Source organism: Parambassis ranga, chromosome 3, assembly GCF_900634625.1.
Source record: "Parambassis ranga chromosome 3, fParRan2.1, whole genome shotgun sequence".
Classification (NCBI taxonomy): Eukaryota; Metazoa; Chordata; class Actinopteri; family Ambassidae; genus Parambassis; species Parambassis ranga.
The window spans coordinates 1,224,847-1,242,142 of NC_041024.1; the positions used below are offsets into that span (position 1 = coordinate 1,224,847).

The 17,296-nt window shown below is 47.5% G+C and overlaps 1 protein-coding gene across 1 annotated transcript in view; it reads left to right on the plus strand.

Annotated features, from left to right (window-relative positions):
- Positions 1–2,405: 2,405 nt before the first annotated feature.
- The window catches only part of LOC114433225 (SH3 and multiple ankyrin repeat domains protein 2-like), a 157,436-nt gene continuing 142,545 nt past the window's right edge, over positions 2,406–17,296 (plus strand). The window contains exon 1 of the mRNA XM_028401675.1: positions 2,406–2,450. The gene's annotated coding sequence lies outside the window, so the exon portion shown is untranslated. The remainder of the gene's footprint in view (positions 2,451–17,296) is intronic.

Consider the following 17,296-nt stretch of genomic DNA (forward strand, 5'->3'; position numbering starts at 1 on the left):
GCCGTGTTTGGAAAGGTGCTTTGGGGAAAACACACACACACACACACACACACACACACAGTTCTCATCCTGACAAAGCGCCTTTGTTTGTGAAGTGTGAATGTTTTGTGTGGAGTGGAGCGCGGCACGGCGCTCGCTGATTCCTGTGCTTTCAGGTCTTTTTGTGTTGAGCTGCTGTTGTTATATTTGCACAATGAGTAAAAAGTCAGTGTGTGCACGCTGTAGTATCAAACCCTGGAGTTCACACGTCGGCTTGCCCTCCGGGGTCGAGCCGGCTGTTGGTCTGGCAGCCTGCCTGTTGCCATGATCAACATCCTCCTCCTCCTCCTCCAGCTTGAGTGGCTGTTGTCATGGTAATGACCGTTTATTTGTGAGGGGTTTTTTTTTTCCGGGACACACACAGGCAGCAGGAGGAAGTGAAGGTGAGAGAGGGAGAGACGAGGATGGGAGATGCCAGACAGACGATTTGCTGAAAGGGCAGGTAGATGAATCCGCCTCACCGTCTGTGCAGCCGGCAGAGCTGCAGTGACCTCGCACAACCTCAAATATCACGGCTGCCTTTGTTTTCCATCACCGTCCAGGCGTCACTTACACAAAAACCCGGTTCATTGGGGCAGAATTTTTCCAGACTCTCTCCCAGACGACTGTCTGTGCACAGTGCACAGGTGACCCTGACGCACTCTGACAGTGTGTCACTGCTACTACTTTACATGATGACGTCAGATCCGGGTGGGAGTGGTGCTCTGATGGACTTTGGTGGAAGTATTTTAGCAGCAGGAAGAGGCACCGGACCATTGGTTCATATCAGGCAGCAAATATGGTGAAAGTAACAGGAGCTGTAATCATGGCAACCGAGTCCCAAACATTTATCCGGCCATTTGTTTCCACTGATCCGGGGTCCAGCAGCCTAAAACAGGCTCACCCAGACCTCCCTCCGCCCGGCCCCCTCCTCCAGCTCGTAACGAGCTACGGGTAGGGACAGGAAGGACTGATGCACGCAGCCAAAACCAGTTTCCTCCTGAGCGTGGGCGAACTCCCTCACAGATAGTTCGAGGCACTCAGTCATCTGGGAAGAGCTTGGAGTGGACAATCTGCTGAAAGGCCACCAGAGGAGCCGGGTGAGGTGGCTCAGGCATATGGAGACACACAGGTGAAGTGTTTCAGACATGTCCAGCCGGTTACGGACTGCGTCTCTTGGCTGTCCAGGGGTGCCAGAGGAGCTGGAGGAGGCGGCCAGGGGACCCAAATTAAAAGCTTTGTATGATGATGATGATGATGATGATGATGATGTATGATGATGTAATGATGCTGTTGAGACACAAACTTCGTCCCAGGATCTGATGGACCTGCTATGGTAACATCCCCTATGTGTCCATCATGGTTGGTGATGTGCACTGAGGCCAACATGGAGGTCTCAGAAACTACAGTTCCTGCACTGTCCACATGAGGGCTGTATCCAAAAGTGACACCTCCATGTCAAATTTTTTTTTGAGTGACAGGTTTCTGAGGATTAGGCTCCTCCCACCTTTGCACATATTTGGATCATTGAGCTGGATTTTGGATGATGCTTGGCACCTCCCACCTGTGTGACGTCACAAACGGCAGGTGTAGTTCACCGAGCAGTTTCAGACTAAATGAACTTGTGTGTGTGGATTCAGGTCTTTCTTGGGATCGGATCCTTTTGTCCGTGAGTCTTCCTCAGTCTTTTAATAAGACGCCTACATCCTCCTCCTCCTCCTCCTCCACCTCCTCCTCCACCCGGGCTGCTCCTACCTGCCTGTGGATGTTTTATTAAAGTGCGGCAGCTTCACTGTGTTTCTGCTATTTTTATCCGCTGCTGCTGACGCCGAGCTGCGGCTTCACCTCCGCTGTACGCGCGCTTTCAGCGGGATCCTGCTCCGGCCGGAGGTGACGGGGACCATCCACCTGTCTGACAGGGAGGCGCTGCGCTGCTGTCCTCATAATAAACGCCCCCTCTTCCTCCTCCTCCCTCTCTCTCTCCTCCTCCTCCCCCCGTGGCCCGCGTCAGGCGGGGAGCTGCGCTGCGCGGAGCCGCGCTGAGTGTCTGTCGCCTCAGATTGAGTTTCAGCGCGGCAGCAGTCAGGTTTCTCCCCGGGAGATCAGGTTTAAACGCGCCTCTCGCTCCTCCTCCTCCTCTTCCTCCTCTCTCTCTCTTTTACAGTCGCTCTCCTTCTGCACATCACCGGTAACTGCTCCCGTTTTCCTCCCGGTGCTCAGACCCGCACTTTGGCTGGAAGTTTTCCCCGGCGGAGCTGCTCCACCGTCCGCGGTGCGTCCGGAGGAGAGTCGGCGGCATGAAGCGGCGTTGAGAAGAGAAGAAGAAGAAAGGAAAGAAGGAAAAGAAGAAGAAGAAGAGAGGAGGAGGACACAGCCAGGCGGAGGAATTAAAGATTCAGACCTGAGAGGAACGCACAGGGACAACGTCCAAGGTAAACAGCCTGTGTTACTTCAGTTTTCATCAGAGTCCAGCATCAAAGCAGACTGTGATGAAATGTCTCCACCACTCTGTAACAAGGCTTCATTTATTAGCTTAAATTACCGAGATGAGATTAATTAGAAACATGATTTCAGCTTTCTGGTCTGTGTGGACGTGTTTCATGGTGGATGCTGGTGGAGGTGAAGCTGAACAGCAGCGTTCTGACTTGTGATCACATTATTTGATGCTGCCCTAATTTCAGCAGCTGCTCAGTTCAGGAAGGAGAGCTCAGGGTCATGTTGGAGATGCTGGAGGACACGCAGTCGTTTTCAGGTGCGCTGTTTTAAAGCTTCCTTTGGTTCTGCTCCCTCTGACGCTGGACTGAGGGTTTTGGTTTCTGTGGATCAGGTGGGGGAGCAGGTTCTTCACTGCTCAGAGGGTTGTCGGTTTGATTCCCGCTCCGTCCACATGCAGAAAGGTCCTCAGGGACGACGCGGAGCCCGAAGAGCCTCCTGATGGCTGCGTGTGTGGCTGCAGATTTTTTACCATGTGCTTTCTGCGCGTGGAAGATCCAACGGAACATGGTTCAGTGGCCACATGAGCAGCTGCTCTCTGCTGTGTTTTCAGTTCATTAGTTGCTACTGAGCTGCATAAGTTGATGTTTCAGCTGAAGCCTCAGTGTCCTGCCAGACACATAGACACTAACATTAAGTATCAGACAGACAACACCAGCTGTCCTCTCCAACATGTCACCTCCAGAATGGATTGCATGGCTGCATGCAGCTGAAACGACAGAACGTTTCTCTGAAAGTCTCCTAACGAGCCGCCATGTTGGTTGAGTTTGAGTGCTTGTCCAATCAGACACAGGTTGTGCTGCTTTCGAAGTGTGATTAATGTCATAAGCCGTCCTGGTGAGAGACATCTCTTTCAGCTGAACTCAGAGGACTCACCGCTGATTCACATGGAGCTGGTTCGGGTGTTTTTGGATCTCTGTGTGTGACAATTTAGCCATAATCATGTAAAGGCCGTTTATCACTGAAATCAGTGCGATCAGTCAATAATTCAATCTTTATTTATAAAGCACTTTTTATACAACTTCATTAACTAAAAGGAAACAGCAGTGAAACAAGGCAATACAAGAAACAAACAAAACATTAAATCAGGTAAAAGGGTTTATCAATAAAAAGATTTAGTAAAATAATAGAGGAGGATAATAATACCCCGTTCACACTGGGGAAAAAAATGTGGCTTAAGCAGGATTCGGCCGCATCCAGATCAATCCAGATGTGTTTTTTTTTCTGAGTGTGAACACCTCGAATCTGGCTGTATCCAGTTTGATTTCAATCCGGCTAGATCCACCCACGAGAGGTGAACAGAGTCTGTATATTACGAGGCGCCACCTAGTGGTTTGGAGGACAGCAAACATGCTGGATGAAGCCGGATTGAGTGCGGACACAAGTGTGTGCTAGCCAGATTTGAAAATAGGTCTGAACACATCCAGCTTAAAGGCTGTCTGGGCTCAATCCTACTCTAGCTGGAATGACTTTCTCCAGTGTGAACGGGGCCTAAGAGGGAAGGACCTGGAGGCCCTGGAGGACCTGGAGGCCCACAGGATGAAAGCAACTCTGATGTAAAGTAGGACCCGGAACATAAAGAGCTTCATCAACCAATGAGAGGATCCTAAAAGGACATGCTAGGCTAGTTAGCGTGTAGCTGTGTCTCTCCATCATGGTCAGATGGTCGTAGCGTATGGTGCTATAAGGACCTCCTCTGTGTTTGTGCTCAGGAACAGATGTAGCCGGTGTAGTGTTTTCTCAGTGCGTGCACGCCGCTGTCGTGTCAGCTGTCAGGTGTGTGGTTCCTGTTGTTGTTTGACAGCTCGTCCTCTCACGCTGCGGTCAGTTCGCCGCTGTCCTCTGCTGCTAGAACAACCCCTGATGTTCTTACCTGGAGACACATGTGACTCTAACAAACCACACAGCTGGAAGATCTCTAAATCTGTAGGCTTCTTTCTGTTCAGTGATGTACTTCATCATTGTCTTCATCACACGCTGTGTTTATCTATGTAGCTTCAATTTATTGTCACAGCAACAAAGCTGTAAGAGCTCCAACTGTCCATGTGCTCTCCAAGCGTGCTACAGAGCAGGGGAATGAGAGCTTTACATCTGTGTGCACATCTGTCAGGATGATAAGTGAAGCCTGAACCAGTGCAGCTTCCCCACAGTCACCAGCACGGCGGCCGCGGTGCACAGCACCACGCCGCGTGTCTCCGCCCGGACGCCGTGGACTCTGAGGCTCAGGCTGCACCCAGCAGCTGCCCTCAGGAACCTGTACGTTGATTCTTGGAAACATGTTTGTGAACATATGCTGCCACTGAGTGTGAAGACGAGGCTGGCGGTGCAGGATGTTTCTGAAGTGACTCACTCTGTTTTTAGCGTCTGTGTTGGAACATAAATTAATTTGAGCCGCAGTAAGAGCTCCGCGTCCATTAACGCTCTCCACTTGTTGAGTCAGTTGGCTGTGTGTGAACAGCGTTTGGAAGGTTGTTGAGAAGCTATTTTTACAGTGATATTTGGTTTGAGGTTTGGATCAGTCCAGTTCAGACGATAACACATTTTCTTACTGAGGATTGTTTTACCAGGAAATGAGTTCAAAACTTTTCTTTCTGTGTGACTTGATGATTCAGCTGTGATTAGTTCACGTTGCTTGTGATGAACCTCTGGAGCTGCAGCTAATAATGCTTTGAACGGCAGTATTTGTCTGGATTACCTTTTAAACGAACAGGTTAACACATGCTAGAAACTCAGAAACACTGTCTGTGTTTAGTGCGTGGACTCCAAGCACAAGGAAAACCTGACAACTGTAGCTTGAACTTTCCACTGGTCCCTGAATGCATCATGTGGGATTTATGGTTCCGATCAATAGTCAAACCAAAGCATAAAAACCTTTTTTAGTAAATGACATCTCGATATCTGATTTCTGTCTGAATAACTGAGTTATTCTACACTGAGTGCTCTCTGCTTGTAGACATGATGGTGCCGTTTCCATAGAGGAGCAGTGACCAATGAGAACACACTGACTGATCATGTGACAGAAAGGAAATCTATAAGCTGCTTTGTTGTTTGCTAATTGATAAATTCAATAATTAAGAAATAATTCCTTCAGCAAGTCTTTAAACCTTTTAATTCCCACAGTGACTCCGATAAATCAATAAAGCTTATTCCCACTTAATCAGAGACAGAATGGACAGAAACCTGCTCCAAATGTGTCTGTATTGATCAGACCGAATGATTACATCAGATGAAAGTCTTTGTGCGGTGCTGAGGACGACAGCTGAAGACTCACACGCGGGCAGATGGGCGTTTGCTTCAGAAATAGCCGCTCACATTAGCCGAGACCTGGTGACTGAGGCAGCGCCAGGATTTGATGAAACCATATCATTTCAGGCGCTGCATCCCTCAGCCGTGACAACCAATCAGAGCGAGCGAGGACTGGCATTTACCGTCCACTAATTTGCCTAAATGTCAGGTGTAAGCATATATGTGGGCAGACTCATTTACTTAGAGATGTTTAATTTATGCTCGACGGTTTTACAGCCTGCACCTGCTGCCTCCCTGACTGTGTGTGTGTGTCTGTTTGTGTGTGTCTTTCTACGGGGGGAATATTAATCCTCATATCGTTTCCTGTGTTTGTGTGCAGGACAGAGCTGATTCCTGCTCGCTCGGTCAGCGCGGTGTTAACGTTTCTCTGCACTGATGTTAATCTGAGGGAGGTCAGGGGTCAGAGGGAGTCACTCCTCAGCTGTGTTTTCTTCTTCTTTTCCATTTTGTTACACTACCTGTATTTCATGCAGTCAGTGACCTGGACTCTGCTGCTGTGTGAGTGAACATTAAACATGAGTGCGGGCTCCCCCGTTCTTCCTCGTGGCCGTGGCGTTCAGGAAGTGCCGCCTGTGATCTGATATTAGTCACTACAGTTAGGTGGGAGGGTTGAGAGCAGCAGGGTGTCGGTGCCAGGAATGTACAGAAATACAGAATTTAGTAGAACTGGAAGTCGAAGCAAATGAAACAGGATGAAGCTCTGCATTAATAAATAATGACGGAGAATCAGCTGACATTATCTTTAGCTTCACCCAGCAACCAGGACCAGACGTACAGGCAGGTAAACATTCAGAGCCCTCAGACTGTGACCATATACCCCGTTCACACTGGGGAAATCAATCCGGCTAGAGCGGGATTCGGGCTGTATCTGGATATATGAGTGTGAACCCCGCGAATCCGGCTCTATCCAGCTTGATTTCAATCCACCTCTCGAAGGTGGATCTAGCCGGATTGACTCAAATGTGGCTCAGGTCTGAACACCAAATGCAGCTAGCGAATCCGGCTAGCGATGTGATACTTCTGGTTAATGACGTGATACTTCTGGTTCAGGGCACAGTGTCCGTGTCGCATACAAAAGCCGTATGTAAACAACCATTGAACTACGACGGCTTTGCCCCTAGTTTATTTTCCACAGGGCTACAAAGGAATAAACTGCTTTTTGAACCTAAAAAAAAATGAAATAACGAGCGACAGGACAAAAAAAAGGCACAAACTCTCTATATTACGAGGCGCCACCTTGTGGTTTGGAGGGCCGCAAACAAACGCCGGATCGAGTGCAGACACGCATGTGTGAGATTTAACAATAGGTCTTAACGTATCCAGCTTAAAGACTATCCGGATACAATCCTACTCTAGCTGGATTAACTTTCTCCAGTGTGAACGGGGTGCATATGATCATCCGATGACCTCCATGATGGCTCTGTGGAACAAAACAGTAACAGACTCTGTGCTGCGTCTGTCTCTTCCTGTTTCTTTTGGGGATCATGAAGTCTGGATCCAGCTCTCCTCTGTCCTCCATGTGTGGACCAAAGCTGTCCTGTCAAATGTTTGTGGACGCTGCAGACAGAGACTCCAGCAGCTGTCCCTGCCCGGGACCAGCAGCTCTACACCACTCTGCTCGCCGGCTGGAAGTGCACAGAGACTCCTCTTCCTCACTCTGATGTCTGACTCCTCTGACCTGTCTGCTGGTTCTATAAGCAGCACTGAGATCCCAACAACAGACCATAAGATAAGATAATCCCTTATTCTAATTAATCCACAATGAGCATGTGGAGGAAGCGTTGTACATTTTGGTCTCTGTTGATCTCCTCTTAGAGAAACCCCAATCAACCGAACACAAAACAAACAAATGCTGATGGTCCTCGATTTTAATGAAGTCCTGATGAGTGTGTCTCCTTCCTGTGTCATTCAGAGTCATTCTGGGAAATATAGTCACAGAATGAACCGACCTGTGCCAGATAAATGTTAAACCCTCAGACAGGGAGCAGGTGGAGAACCTCGAGTTCTGCCAGTTTCATTGCTGCTTCTCATTTATCTCTGAGGGTGGAAACAGGAGGAGAAAATCGGAAGAGTGTGTGTGTGTGTGTTTATAGAGAGAGCGCGAGGAGGAGGCAGCTTTGGATTTTGTCGTCAGCAATGATCAAAGTCAAACTTTGGGACATCTGAGTCCAATCCCTCCATCAGTGCAGGCAGAGAGAACAAACCGGGGGGAGGAGAGCACAAATAGAAGCCGGGAGGGAGGAGGTGGATGACAATCTGTCGTTCTTCCAAACTTTCTCATCTCCTCTCTCTCCCCTCACTTTACTTTACCTCTCCTCTCTCCTCTCTCCTCGCCCACCCGGCCGGTCTGTGGCCTTCTCCTGCTGCGACTCGCATCTGTCGGGGAAAAAGGTGGAGCTTTGGTCTTGGCAGGGAATCCACCAGCGTGCACACTGACTGGGATCTGTGACGTGAGAGGGTGGATATCAACTATTTACTCCACACGCTCTGTGCTTCTTCTTCTGTGAGGAAGCTAGCATATACTGCCATATAAATCATGGGGGGGCAGCAGCAGCGCCTCGACTAGTTTAACGTCACCCCCTGCCTCCCCCAGAGGAAAGGGACACAGCTGGAGGAATTTGGGTGCTGCAGTTTCTCAAATGTCTACTTGAGGGTTGGCTACGAAAGTGAGTCGATCTCCAACCTCCTGAACCTGAGCTGTCGCCGGCGACAGAAATTGACAAGCACTGTTAAAACTACCGTAGCTCTGGTTATGTTTGCACTATTGAAAAGATCTCAACGGATTTTGAAAGCTGAGAAACGGCTATTACATTCATTACGGTAATGACCACATTGCGTGTGTGCCAGGACTGCACTGGTGACCTGATCATTACTCTGCCTGCCTCAGCTCCATTCTTGCTCCTCCTCCTTGCCCGTATTTGGATTAATCAGGAGTTCATGTGCTGCTCTTCAGGAACCCTGTGGGTTTATGGCGTTGGGAAGTTGGTGGTTTGTTAGAGGTTGAGTGTAGCCGGCTTCCACTTTTACTACTCGGCCTTTTTAACATGAATTAACACCCAGCAGGAAACACTTCTCTCCTCGCTCTCGGAGACTTGCAGACAGTGTGTGCGATCAAAAACTGAATTCCACCAGGAAATTGTTATTATTGAACTCTGAGACTCAGACTCTGTGCTGCATTTTAAAGGCAGCTATGACTGTAATTTATCCTCCAGCTTTAAAATGTGTGAAATTGGCAGCATCTCTTCCCCTACATCAAACTTCAAGTCTCCTTGAAGGTTCGGTGGTCTGGTTCAGCTGTGGTAGCTGTTTTCTACAGGAAAGATATTCTTCTCTGGCTTCAGAGGAGACCAGATATCTGGTTTGAAGCTGCGTCAGGGTCGAGACATAAATATAAAGTTAAAATGTTCCCATTTGTGCAGCTGAAGTTGTGAATTCCATCACATAAATCACTCTTCTTTTAATTATGTGATGCTTCTGTTCTTCTTTTGTTTCCAACATATTTTCCCGTCAACGTTTCGTGCATGAGTATGCAATTACATGTCCTCAGGAGAGCTGGACTCCAGGACTCCTACATGAGGAGCCAATTGCAGGATACAAACATAATTAATGGTTGTTGCAGGAAATAAAGGCTCTGCCTTCATTTCATATCAGAAATGGAGGATGAGGATGTTTCGACGCACGTGTCATCGATGGCTCGAATCCTTCAGGCACTCCAGTGAAACGTTTGAGTGACTTCTGTGCGAGCACGGCATCAATATTAATATACCTTGTTCATTGTTGAGTGCAGTTATGCAACAAGAGAGATGTTTTTGTGCCGTGTGTGATCAGCGGTGCTTTGTTTACTTTTGGCTGCTGCAGCTTTAACTGTTTACCATCATTTATTGATGCAAAGCCGTCCACGGTACTCATGCAGCTGGGTTTGGGTCAGATCATTCCTGTGTGTGTGTGTGTGTGTGTGTGTGTTCTCACTGGAGTGGTCCAGCCTTTAGATGCAGCCCCCCTCCACCCCCCCCCCCCCATGTGTTCTATTTACTCCTACAGATCGACCAATCACGGGGCTCCGGGCTGTCACACAGGACACCAAGGTCACAAAACCATGAAATTCCTAGTTTGATTATAGATGCAGTGAACTGGTTTTCCAGTCGCCATGGATACCGTGCTATATGATGAACTCCATTTCTGGGAGGACCCGTTGGTGCCCTCCTGAGGACTTTTTTTTGCAGCAGTAAGCATTTTGTCTTTGGAAATGGCTGCTGTGGTTTGTAGGTGTGCAGATGATCGAGTAGGTGGCACACTTTTCTTACTCCAGTTGTGGTTGCTGTCTGATCACATGATCAGTCAGTGTTTTCTCATTGGTCTCTGCAGCATAAAGTCCTCTACAAGCAGCTCCATCCTGCAGGCAGAGAGCAGTCAGAGTGTGTGTAGAATCACTCAGGTATTCAGACAGAGATCAGCTGCAGGAAGCTGCAGGTCAGACAGAGACTCTCTGAGTGTTGGTCATGTGACTGCTGCTCACAGTGACTCCATCATGGCGTCCTGCTGGCTGCTGAGGAGGACAGGAGACAGGAGGCAGAGAGATGCTGCTTTCCGTACCTTAATCCTCAGACTCGGTGTTTTCTTGGTGGCCTGTTGGGATTTTTGTCTGTTTTTCTGCTTGTTTATGTTTCTTGTCATCAAAGAGAGAAATGACGGAAACGCAGCTTTACACATTTACACACAGTTCATGGGGTCACTGTGTGTGGACTGCGCAGCACTGCTTGAGATGGAGAGTGTCCTTCTGACACGTCTGCATAATTTAAAAGGACCGCAACACTGTTACACCAATTAATGAAAATAAACATGCAAATGTTGTTTGGAGTGCAGCCCAGTGAAAAAGGAGCTGTTTACACAGCACAGTACCACATCCACACACTGTGTGTGTGTGTCTGTGTGTGTGTGTCGGATCAGGTCAATAGATCATGTGGTTACACACTAAATGATTTTTGAAACGATGTTGTTTTGATTTTACCAACTTAATTATAGACGGACTGGGCTGTGTTTTATTCATCCATCACACAGTGAAAACATGGTTTTAAAGATGTTTGCAGCTTAATTAAAATCACCCCCTAATCTCAGACCTAAAAAGTGTTCCGAGTGTTTGCTGCAGGTTTATCCTGTGTGTCTAATTATCTCTGAGATGTGTGAGTCTACCGCTGCAGCAGTAAATGGAAAGGTGTGTTTAAAAAGGTTCCACGTTTTGCTCATTACAGCTTAATGTTGGACTCTCAGGGCCGACAGGTCAGAGGATTTATAGAGCTTGCTACATATCCAGAGAACAGAGAAATCTGTTGGTGGAAGAACAAAAACTAACTTTTCATACTTCATGAGAAACGTGTGTGTGGTCCTCACACGGCTCTCCCACTGCAGCGTGCACACACACACACACAGGTTCTGAAGACGTCTCGCTGCTGAACGTCGGCAGAAGCAGCGGTTTAGGTGAACGTTTGAAGCGGAGATATTTGGGAAACAAGCAAAACTGAGAAACACCAAATAGAAGCAACGTCTTGCTCCTCCTTCACTAAACATGTTCACCGGAAAGGCTGCTTCTGCCGTTCAGCAGCGTAGCGTCAACACCTGTGTGTGTGTGTGTGTGCACGCCGCAGTGGGAGGACTGAATGAGGAGTTCTGTACACGTTTCTCGTGAATTATCAAACGTCCGGGCTGAAACGAATTTTGGTTTTGTTCTTGTTACCTCTGACCTACCGATAGATTTCTCTGTTCTAGTGGAGTCTGTAACAAGCGTAAGTCACGTGACTGGGTCTCTGCATCGTTCATTAATCGTTATCGAGGAAAAAGCTTCAATTAATCGTGATATTGATTTGAAGTAATATCGCCCAGCCCTACACAGGACTCAGACATCAGTATCAGGGACAGCTGGTGAAGTCTCTGTCCGCAGCGTCCACAAACATTTGACAGGACAGCTTTGGTCCAGCCTTGTGAAGCCTATGTTCTGTCTCTTAGCATCCATAACAGTAAAAGCTATGGACGAAGCTTCCATGACGTCACCTGTAGGTTTCTGTTCTGCTCACAGTCCGCCTAAACTCCAAATACAGACAAAGAGGGCAGCTGAGGGGGGGCCGTCGCAGTCAAGTTATAAAAATATTAAAGAAACGAATCAAAATAGACCAAAATCATTTTTGTACCAGGCTGGAAACATGTTTAGTTCTGCTGTAAAATTGGGCTCTTTATAATGGAGGTCTGAGGGGATATACTCACTTTTGGAGCCAGCCCCTAGAGGCTGCAACGTGAACTGCAACTTTTAGTGCTTCTGCTTTGGCTTCATGCTGCCTGCCTGATGCATGCGCTGTTATCAGAGTTTAAGCTCACTGTTCTGCCTCTGTTTGAAACAACCAGCCCAGTGCATGCTGGGAGTTGGAGTTTGGACGACACGGCGGTTTGTTTGTGTTTTGTCGATCATGGAGTTTAGTGTTTTCTGTGATGTTTACAGCAGAGAGTGTGTGACTCACTCTTCACTCAGTCATGATGCTGTGTGAAGTGTGAATCTTTGGGTAAAAGTACGAACATGCGTTTAGCAGCGTGTGTGCAGTTTGTGTGTGTGTGTGCAGTTCTGTTTCTTGTTGTTCCACAGACACACACACACTCCTGTTACAGTGTCGCGCTGTCTGAAGATGCGAGCGACTCTATCCGACTGAAAAATGCACAACTACAGATTTTTGTTCCTTCTTTGATCCTCAGCTGCTTACTTGTTTGTTTTACTCCTTCCTCCTCCTCCTCCTCCTCCTCCTCGCCCTCCTCTTCCTCACCCGTCCTCAGAGATTTGGCTGTGTGTGTGTGTGTGTGTGTGATTACAGTGTAATCAGATTCTGTTGAATCAAATCTTGAATGCAGTCATTGTACAGGAAGCTCATATATTATGCATCAGCTGTAATTCAGGTCAGAACCTCAGACAAGCTGCGAACGAACGCACTTCAGGCTCATTTTGTAGTTTCTGTAACTTTAAATCAGCAACATCTGACGCATCAAACCTTTATATTTGTCATCTGAGCTGAGATTACCACGGCAGGAGCCGAGCAGGAGGCCCGGGATCAGGATCATGGCATGGGGAGTCTCCGCACACAGCAGGAAGGGCGACACGCCCCCGCCTGCGTTCTGTAGGTGGACGGGCTGATGTGATGCTGATGCTTTGTGTTTGTACATGTTGCATAATCTGAAAAGTGGCAAACACTCGCTCAGTTTAAGAAGACCAGGCTCTGTGTGTGTGACATGCTAAACTGAACCTTTCCTTCTCACAGACATCATAGACGTATGTAGGAGGCTGTAGTGCTTCAATTTACTGTAGACATCCTTTCTTCTCTCCTCTCCAGCCTGTGTGCCTCCGTGGAACCTCCTGCTTCTCCACTGGATGTTATGGCTGAAATGGTACGTAGGCCCGGTCAAAGGCTAAGGCTGTTTATCACCGGCTTCTTTTCTCAGCTGCTTGCACGTGACATCAGGCCTTACCACAGCTGGACCTTGGCAGTGTTAGACCCCCTTCAGACTAGAGACAGTCAATTCAGCTAGAGTGAGATAGAGATAGGGTAGAAATACAGCCGGCTTTAACCGGATTTGCACTGTTCAGATTGAGATTGGGTCCTGCTCTAGCTGGATTGATCACACTGAATCTGAACGGGGTCTTCATGCGGTTTAGATTCTCACTGACTTCCCTTCTCCCTGGGGTGTGAGCAAGTCATACATTCATCATGTAAGACCTGTGTTTAAACAGGTTTCGTGCCTCTCTCCCCGATAATGAGCAGGTACATCATAGTCTGTCTGTCAACATGTCCTGCAGTGGGAATAAGGAGGAGTCTTCTGGTTACAGCAGCATGATTTCATGATCATTATCCCACATTATTCAACCACTCACCCACCTCCTGTGTGTCTGTGTGTGTGTTCATGTCGCAGTTTTTGAATCTGTGTCATTTATCTCATACGGCTCCATTGATTGTCCCCCATCACTGAGCCTGGCAGTGATTGGACACTTTGCTCCACTCGTCTCGTCTCCCCGCTGTTCCCAGCAGCAGCAGCTTTAGCATATTCCTCTGAGCTGCTGCCAGTTTCTTTCCTCCTGATTTCTGTTTAATGCTATGTTTTTTTTTCTGCTGTTATCTGAAAGCGTTGTCATGGGATGTGCGATAAGAGCATCCCTCTTGTAGCAGTTTCATTGTGAGCAGGATGAGTTGTTCCTTTTTAAATTGGACTGAATTAGCCGCGGCCCAGATGGCTGCTAATATGAGGGACACAAGCAGATGACAATATGACTGCTTTGAGATAAAAAGTGGGACATAGAAAAACACTCAAGGTCTGAGTGTGTGTGTGTGTGTGTGTGGGGGGGGTCCAAGTTTTTGAGTGAGCAAATAAATTGCCAGCCAAGTGAGCAAATTTGGCAGAGAAGGCTGAGAATGAGGGCATAAGATTCAGGGAATAAATCAGAGACAGACTGAAGGTTCTGGTTCTGAGTCACCGTCCTCTGGGCCCAAAGCGCCGCCGCTGCCGCCTTTTCAAATGGCAGGAAATGCAGTTCCTAATTTAGTGGCTAAAATGAAAAGCAGCAGGACAACCTTGAACAGGGACGATACACTTTAAGAGTCAACACTTTCAGACTAATTCAGACTGTGAGCTTTGACTGTGCGGCTGATCCTCGTAAAACATCACCGAGTTGGTGTTGAGTCATGGCTGGATCGGACCAATCGCGTCCTGGGAGGAAGTGTCGTCACTGCTGTGTGCTCATGTTCTCCTCACAGAGATGACTAGAGTCCAGCACTGGTTGGGTTTTTTGTCAGTCAGATGTTTCCTGGAGAAGAGCTGATTAATGTAAGTGATTACTGACTGATTGATTGGTGCTGAGAAGCCTGTTTAAATACTCTACACCCTTCAGAGGCTGCATGTGGAGGCGTCCTTCGTCTGGTTGGATTTTGGTAACAGTGTGAACTCTCCACTGCACGTGGATTCATTAGTGCACCACGTATGTTGCACATTCAGGACATCTGAGACTTCGCATGCTGGAAAAGCTTGAAGATATTTAAGCTTTTCTCTAGCGCCCTCACCAGGTCTTTCAGCTCTCCTCCTGGTCTTGTTCGGGCTCTCGCTTGGTCACGTTTTCTCTTTGTTTCCTCTGCTCAGTGTATGAAGTGCTGAATGATTTTTTTTTGTAGCTGTTTTCATCCTTCTTGCTATTATCTGATGATGCATGCACTACATTCACACTGCCACAGGGGGGCGCTTATCTATGTAAACACCAGGGGCCGTATTCACAAAGATTCTTAGAATCCACTCTTATCTTAGCCTAAAAAAAAATCTAAAGAAGGACTCCTAGCAAAGTGTTTTAAGAACATTCGCAGAGTGACTCTGAGAAAGGAGCAGACTAGCTTGACATAGCTCGGAGAACGTTTCTCTCTGGCGCTCCGACATGCTCTGCCTGTTCAAGGAACTATTAAACCTCTTAAAAGTCCTCCTCTCCACTCCTAACAGTTTTTTCCCTGAAGACCTATTTTATCTTTACTAGGCTTTAGTCTTAATTATAAGGGGAAATTCTTAGAAACGTCATAATACTAAGAATGTTCTTAGAATGTTCTTAGAATTTCACCACAAAGGGAAACTCCTAGCGCTAAGAGTCTTTGTGAATACGGCCCCAGGTGTTGTGCCGCCTCTCAGACGATGGTCCTGACCGATCAGAGACAACCCGAGCTTTCCCATGTTGGATTATTATTATTATTATCAATAATTATTATGAACCCAAGCTGTGTTACATCAGACTCATACACTTTGGTTTCCAAGGTAATCAATCAAAGTTTGGTTTCAGTCCAAACAAACAGAATCGTTCTGTTGATTTACTGTAAGACTGTGAAGCCTGCATTCAGGGCTGCTGTGGGTGATCAATACCTGCCTGCAGAAACACAGGTTTACTCGCTGATTCCCGTCTGATAACTTTGCTGCAGTCTCATTTCCATGCGTCTACGCTCCAGTCCTTCATTATCAGCGCTGTTAGTGGCGGCGGCGCACATCACACACCAGCGCACACTGACCCACTTTTTAACCACATACAGGGCATATTAATAATTCATTTCTATATGTTCCCACTGTGTGTGTGTGTGTGTGTGAGAGAGGGTGCTGTGGGTGTGGTTGGTCTTTACTTCAGAAAACATTCATGTTTAGGATGATTCACAAACTCACTGAGGACATTTCATGTTTTTATGTTGAAGCAGAAATGACACAGAAATGATTAACGGAATATTTTGCTGGAGTTACTTGTAAATAGCCTTGCTTGCATCGATGTGATCATGTGATGTAACAGATAAATGCAGATGAACTGAAATCTGTGACGTCACTCAGCAGCGAGTGGAGGCTCGGCCTGCCGCCATGATTCCACCTTCACCCTGTGAAAAGAGGAGTTCTCACCATAAACATGTTTATTTCTGCTGTGAAGTTGATCACTTAACACTGAAGTCTATGAGGATTGACCAGTGGCCACTGGAGGAACTGCAGATTTGTTTCTTTATTTCTCAGCAGACTGACAGAGAGCTGCAAACACAAACAGATTCAGTCGACTGGAGCTGATCAGTTTTCACAGGAGGAGCTGTCTGAACATCAGCCATCCTGCTTTGAATGAGGACCAAACAAGCTGCCTGTGCTCCAGAACCTGCAGTTTAGTCCCCACAGACCTCCAACTGTACAGCAGATATGAACCTGTTATATGCATAATTAAAGACTTGAGTGATGGCATCAGTCACTACCTGCAGCCTTCTTTCCTCTCCTTCTGCCGATGGATGGCGTCCATCTTTATCTACAGTCTGGGGTTCAGCAGCTCCAGGTCTGAGGTCATGGCTCTGTCTGTGCTCCCTCCAAATTAACATGAGATGGACTGTAGGACATACTTTATGAATCCCAAATAAATAAAATCAGAATAAAATCAGAAGAGCAGTTTCTACAGTGGAAACTGTGAGTATGATAACAGGACTCCCTTCATTTAAAAGTGACATCAGTGTGTGTAGATCAGTCGTACAGCAGCAGGAATGTGGAGCGTGATCATAACCCTGAGACCCGGGGCACACGGCTCACACTCACATGATGGCAGAGCAGACCCGGTACGAGCGGAAAGTGTCCAGATAATGAGCTGAGGGTCCTTACAGAAACCAATTAGCCCTAATAAGCCTCAGTTTCTGGCAACCCCGGGGGGCTGGAGCCTGCTCACACTGTACAGTAACAACACACTCATCTTTCTTTTCTCTCAGCCATTTTCACTCCAGGCTCCTATTAATTTGTATAACACACACACACACACACACACACACACACACTGTCCCCAGGTTTCTGGCTCTGGGAGGCGCTTGTTTGGTCCCCAGTGTCTGTGGCGACAGGTATTGATTCTGGGACGATGGATGCTGTGGTCTGATCTCTCAGTCAGGAGGATTCATTACTCTGCTGCTGCTCTTTTTAGGCAAAT